General features: G+C 43.7%; 1 protein-coding gene across 4 annotated transcripts in view; it reads right to left on the bottom strand.

Moving 5' to 3' along the window:
- The window catches only part of si:cabz01090165.1 (uncharacterized protein LOC100333421 homolog), a 309,025-nt gene that overhangs the window by 193,609 nt on the left and 108,813 nt on the right, over positions 1 to 6,603 (bottom strand). For all 4 annotated transcript variants that reach the window (XM_068585049.1, XM_068585050.1, XM_068585048.1 and 1 more), the window contains one exon: positions 1,463 to 1,588. The gene's annotated coding sequence lies outside the window, so the exon portion shown is untranslated. The remainder of the gene's footprint in view (positions 1 to 1,462; positions 1,589 to 6,603) is intronic.

Below are 6,603 nucleotides of genomic sequence, written 5' to 3'. Positions count from 1 at the left end.
TTTCATGGACAGGAATATTTTTGTTCTTCATCTTTTGCCTGTGCGATCCCCTCTGTGTGGCTCTTCCTCTCGGACACCTGCACCTTCTGCGAGTCATTGTGAGTTGCTCCGGATGAGCAGGTCCACCAGGACTCTTCAGTTTGCACAATGGCTGCATCGTGTTATCAGAGAATGACAGTCCAGCAGCGACCGAGAACGAGACGGAGAGCTTTTAGGACTCAGGACTTTTAACGGCAGAACAGAGCGAGGACAATCATCTTGTAACGGCTCACTGTCACAGGGGTCGAGCCAAACTATAACTTTATGTGTATGGACAGTATGGATGGTATTTTACATACGGATGTTAGTTCAGTGGCCTTAGGTTTGCTACACACACACACACACACACACACACACACACACACACACACACACACACACACACACACAGCAAGTGCAGAGCCATCAGCTGTGCATGAGTCAGCAGTCGGTCTGTCCCGTCATTTATATATTTTTTGGGGAAAAACACACGCGCTACTGCTTTGTGCTGTCTGTGAGCACGAAACGCTCGTTCAGAGTGAGAAGCGCCCACAAGAGAACAGACATGGGTCTGTCATGGAGGAACCAGACACGTGTGTGAAAGGTCGGGGCGCTGGCAATCTTTAACTGAGAGACTAAATCAAGAGAGAAGTCATTTTCTCAAAGACAGGAGAGAGAATGCAGGTTTTAAGACACTTTCTCATCCGGCTTCACTAAAGCAGAACCGGATTTTGGCGCCAGGCTACAACCAGTATTATAATGTCCCCTTGGTCTTTAAAACCCAAGTGCACTGTGGGAAATGATTTGTGGTAACCAGTGTGCAAAATACCAGAGCAGGGGTTCTGTCGCGCACCATCCTACGGCTACTTCTAGTTGAGGCAACGTCCTGCTTAGGCTCCCCTCGCGCATGTTCATATTTGTGAATTAGAAGTGACAATTATAAACTGACAAAAAATGATCTTGTGATTTGAGAGAGCCACCCAAATTTAGCTTGAGAGGCTTTTTAGGGGATCTTTTCAGGTGGTATAAAGTATCAATCCAGGTCTTTAAGGCAGCAAACAGCTCTATAGATGTTTGTACTAACTATGCTGAGAGCCTCCTGACACCACCAAACTGATATACAGTTTGGTGCTAAAACATTTCAAAGACTTCCTAAACTTGTGTTTTAAGGAGAATATATAGACACTCACATTGTGTCATCTTCACTATTTTACCAATCACAATGACCTTATGAATCAATCACAGATATTTTGCACATATTCACCGGTACAGCTGAGAACGTAGCGTTCTCAGCTGAATAAACTTCAGACCAACTTCGACCCTCTATATTCATCGAGTGGTCTCCCGCTCCACTCTCCACCAACGGTAGTTATTCCACGCGTGCATAATAAGAATCGACATCAAGATGCCGGTTGCATCAAAGATTCCCTCACAGGCGGCCTACCTGAGTTCTTCTCGGGGAGGAAGGAAGTCCTCAGGTAGAGTCGGTCCTATTATGGCAAGTTTGCATTCCAGTCACATCGCTGGCCTCGGGGTTACAACGGAATGACAAGCTAACAAGGGCACCCTCCTGCAGGGGTGCAGAGACAGAGGGAGGAAGAGGAAGAGGAGGAGGAGGGGGTGAGGGAGAATGCAGAGATGGAAAGAAGAAATAAATATATGTCATCATGTTGCATCATTAATTCGTTAGGCTGCTCTCTCTCTCTCTCTCTCGTTCTCTCTTCTTTTCCGCCCCCTTACGAGGCCGTTCTGCCTCTTACCCTCCCTTCAAACTTCCTGATCAGGACAAAGAGAAAGGACGAGACGGAAGATCCTGAGCCAGAGGTAGCTGGAGAGTTTCACAGAGAGGCAAGGTTTGGCAGCAACAACACAAATATTGATGAATCACACTTTTCTATAAGGTTGCAGACATGTTTTTTTATTCCATGTCAAAGGCAGCGATATGGCTATAGCATATCAAACGGTCGGATTCCATTTGAACACTTGAAAGTGGACACGGATTAAATGGGAATGGAGCCTTCCCGGGGGAATCCCGGCACATGGGAGCAGCAAGATACCATCTCTCCGGTCGTGGTTTGCCGTCACTCACACAGCCCTCGAGTCCGGCCTGTCGGTTTGGGAGGTGAAAGAAAAGCGTGAAATGAATTGATTCCAACCACTTAAACCACAACCAGGCTTAATGGAAGTGGACTTTTTTTCTTCATGCTAACTGACATCCAAAGATAACTGCAGCCTGCTGGCTAACACGACCCACGAGCTAACGAGGCTGTTAGCTCGTACCCTCGATCCAACCAGACAAATGAAGACGGATTCATTGATTATCTTGACATTTCATTGGCAAGGGGATGAAATCTTTATAAATGCTTTTTTTGGTATTTCTGCCGACATGCCGGCTTCGAAGCCTTTTTTTTTGTGAGTGAGAGGAGCTGACATTTACTCCAGCGTTCAACAATCACACGGAGAGAAAATCCACCAGACGAGAAGAACAGATTCCATTTTCTGCAGAAGAAAGAGGTGTGACTCTCACTTTTCTCAGCTGGAAACAACAACAAAAGAATAAAGACTGCTCTCGCTTCCTTACGTTCCTCATCACTGTCCACCTACATATTGTAACCTGCAGCTGATTGTTCATGTTTGCGCTCTCTCGGGTTTCTCCTGGGGTATTCTGGGAAATGTAAGAAACTGCTTAGTGAAGTTGCATTTCTACACTGAAGAGGCTCCTGGAACAACAAACACCCAGATTGATATATAGCGCTGTGCCAACCAAAGCGCCCGAAGCTGGAAAACATTTTTTTCTCAGAGTTTGATGTCAGAACGGTGTGGGTGTAGCGTAGGTGACTGTTAATCTAGCCGGGAAATACTTACATTACATCCTATGCATTGCATTATGTATCATTTTTATCTCTAATACATGGGTTTTTTAATTTGAGGAAAGCCCATTTTCAAAATTCATTAACTTGAATCGGCTCCAGGCCTGCGGGGTACGTTCTTCTGTTTACTTTTGGGTAATTTAGTTTGCGCATGCATAAAAGATACAAGTATGGTAATTAAACAAGGTGATAAAACGCAGCCACAACAAAGCCGAAACATGTTTTGCGCGGCAGAGATAAATGACGGGAGAAAAGAGCGAGCTGCAATAACTGCAGGAAGAAAAACAGGAAGACAAATAGAAGAAATGTCCTGAAGATTAGGTGCAACTGAATTAGATTACCAAATTCAAAATTACTTGAAAAACACATGATAGACGATGGCAGGGGAAGAAAACTTGTCCCAGAGGAGAAAAAAAAATTGGAACTAAATGAACTCTGAGTGGTAATTTCGCAGTTGATCGCAATACAAATCATGTTTGAGACAAAAGCCATTGAATGGCGTGTTGCACTGCTCCGTTCTTGTAATATTGTCTAAAAATGAACACATGGGCTGGATGACACGTTTCTTCATTAATGTGGTGAACACTGTAGTTTATATTTGACTCAGTCACGCACTGTTCTGTTGCCACCAAACAGGCCTAGTCCCTGAAAATACTCCCCAACGAATGCACTATTTCCTTGTGTTTTATGGGCCTTTTGAAAATGAAACTGCACATTATCTGTTTGATAAGATAATCTTTGATTAGTCCCATAGTAGAGACATGACATAGTATATGCAAAGATTAAATATATAGAATAATTACAGATGAATTCTCGAAGAAAAACAGGAAATTGGAAAGAAGTATTTGAAAAAAAAACAACCGCCTCTTTGGTATAACTCACATCAGCAAAGATTTCGGGTAGCTGAATGAGAGTTTATGTGAAGTTACACAGGGGTGGATTTGGAAAGAGATTAGGCTGAAAACAGTCCTATAGAGAGAGAGAGAAATGGAAATGAGAGAAAATGAAGCGGCAGATGACAGATCGGAAATGTCAAAAAGGAGCGTTATGCCGGAGGTAAAGTCAGACTTAAGCAGGAAGTAAGAGTGAACGAGGGGAGACTGGGGCAGTGTGCAGCAGGCAAGTGTCCTCACAGTGACTCTCCTCCCCGCCGGTCAGCGCTTTTCTGACTGACAGCTGGATTAGCATTAGCACGGTTTCGTGACGGCGGATAAGCGGTGTGCGGCCCGGCGCAACACAAAACGGGATCAGTGTGGAGCCTTAGCATGTGGCTAATGCTGTAGGCTATGAGATTAACACTAGCTATAGCATGGCTTAGCGCTATGCGTGAAAAAGATTAGCTGTAGTCTGACTCCATACTGAACAGTAGACGATTGGGAGGACGGAACAGATGGGGGGAGGGGGGTGGTGGGAAAGATTATCATGGCTTGTAATGCACTAACCAATGCCTTAGGAGCACATTGCTTTTAAACAGTCCTGACTAATTAGACTGGTGTCACACGACTATCGTTGTCTTACTCAAAGATCTTTTATTTGTATTGGGCCAATGCGAAGGCCAATTCATTTTGATATGGTAAATCGACTGCCCACATTAAACACTGGTTGAAGCCCAATGAGGCTTTTACTGATTGAATTCAAACAATTTCACTTAGTTAGTTAGTCGTTAGCATAGCCGTTGCGACGTCAACCATTGGTTTTGTGGACTACTGTAGTGAAACCTCGAGTTTGGTGTTACCATATTTGGAATGCGGAGGAGTGACATTGGGACGCTGTATGCAACTCTGGTAGTTAACACTAGTAAGCCGCCCTAGAGCACCCTGCTTTATGGTCTGTTTGACTCTAAATGGACCATCATTTACTAAATGAACATCATGCTGTATTGAAGAAGACTTGAAACTAGCGATTGAGACATAAACTCATGTTTACTGAGGGAATACATGAAGAGACAAGTAGAGTAATTTGCTATAGACTTCTATACAACCGGAGGAGTCGCTCCTGTTGGTCAGTAGAGGGAATGGGGGTTAAACACACTTCAGCATCGGCCTCACTATTAAGCCACCGGTTCTGTCCTTGTAAACTGTGGTAATTACATTTTAGAGGTTAATGCGGATGTTGTTATCAGACTCACTGTATGTACTCACTGTATGCTTTTATTTAGACACAGCATATCTGACATGGAAACATTCTAACATTCAATTTGTAAACAACAAAAAGGAACGAAAGGAAAATACCTGCCACATAACTGTCAAGGTTTCTCTTCTTTCAGAAAAACAAAATTAAAATCTTTGTAGTGAGCTCCGCAGCATTTCTCTGTTACACAAGCAGCTGTCAAGTGTCGCCTGTAATTACTGAGGAGCTGCCGGTCCCGCAATAAACATGGTTTGAGGAAGGAACAGTTACGGTGTGGGGTTTTGTGGCGCTGCTAGCACGAAGGGTTGGGAACAAAGGGAATGAAACCGGCGGTACCGGGTTTCGGGTCCTTCAGCAGGGAACAGGAAGGTTCTAATCATGTTCTAATCATGTTGTTAGATTTTTTTTTACCTTTCTGCTCTCTTGCTCCTATTTGCCTTCTATCGCAACCGTAGTCTTGATACATTCAGGTATGTAGGTCACTCAGTTGTTGGCCATTTAATTGGTACCAACGTTTTTGCATTTTACACTATTATACAAAATGCGGGGGCATGGCAGAGCACACATTCCACCTTTTTTATCTTCATGATTAACAGCATGATCATGAAATCTTTAACAGCGGGCATTGCTAAATGCTAACAAGACCTGTGAGGTTTGGCTTGTTGAGATGTTAAAATCATCAAGGAAAATGCAATGAGGATCATTAAGTTGTTGGACAACACGACAGCAGGATGTTCATCTTTAGTTCTGCTTGTCATAGTACATGTGACTTGAGCTGTTTCACTGCACACCTCACATGTCATATGATGTTATGATTAATACCATGAGACAAGATAACATCAGGGAAAATCCCCCAAAAAATAGAAAAAAAACCTTCACACGGAAAAAAGGGAAATCACTTTTGGAAGAACAACAGAGGAGGATCCCTCTACCCAGATGGACAGAAGCACAAAATGTCATGTGTACTGAGAAAGACAAAGTCTGCTTTGGGTGGATGGTCGGAGTCAATCAAACACAGAACTTTGACCCAGGAGACCTCTGTTTGTGACCCGTGTGAAACCAAAACGCTTGACTATGAGGACGACTTCCACCGGTAGGGGTTCAGATTAAGGAAACTCTCTTGTGGGTTGTATTGGAGGGAAGGAACAGAAGCCCTATATAGTCAGATGTGTTGGTATGAACGGTTTCTTTAGTGTAGCTAGTTATGCAACATACCATTTTTACACAGTGACCATGGGACTCGATGCTTCAAACTTGTCTCCATACTAAACACGGCTGCCTGCGCGAGTCAACCACCCGACATACAGACCAGAGGCCCACTCTGTCAGACACTGCGGCAAATGGTGTAATCTGTATCATGTTACAGAGAGATTATTGTAATGAGCTGCACGTTGTAGACAGTGGTTTTAGTAGAGATGTTATAAGTGCGAGGAACAAATCCGGCTATCTGGATTTATTTAATGTGGCGGTTGGTTTGTAGCTTACTCAGTTATTTCAAGGTGACTTATTGTACTTATTCCTTTGAGTTTGACAGACAATCACATGGGCGCCACACATTGTTTCACAGTATTTCTGTGAGTGTATG

This window comes from Clinocottus analis, unplaced genomic scaffold, assembly GCF_023055335.1.
Source record: "Clinocottus analis isolate CAN_PGR_092001 unplaced genomic scaffold, fCliAna1.0.p SCAF_2, whole genome shotgun sequence".
Classification (NCBI taxonomy): domain Eukaryota; kingdom Metazoa; phylum Chordata; class Actinopteri; order Perciformes; family Cottidae; genus Clinocottus; species Clinocottus analis.
The sequence above is the reverse complement of the archived record's forward strand: the minus strand, read 5'-3'. Positions and strand labels throughout refer to the sequence as shown.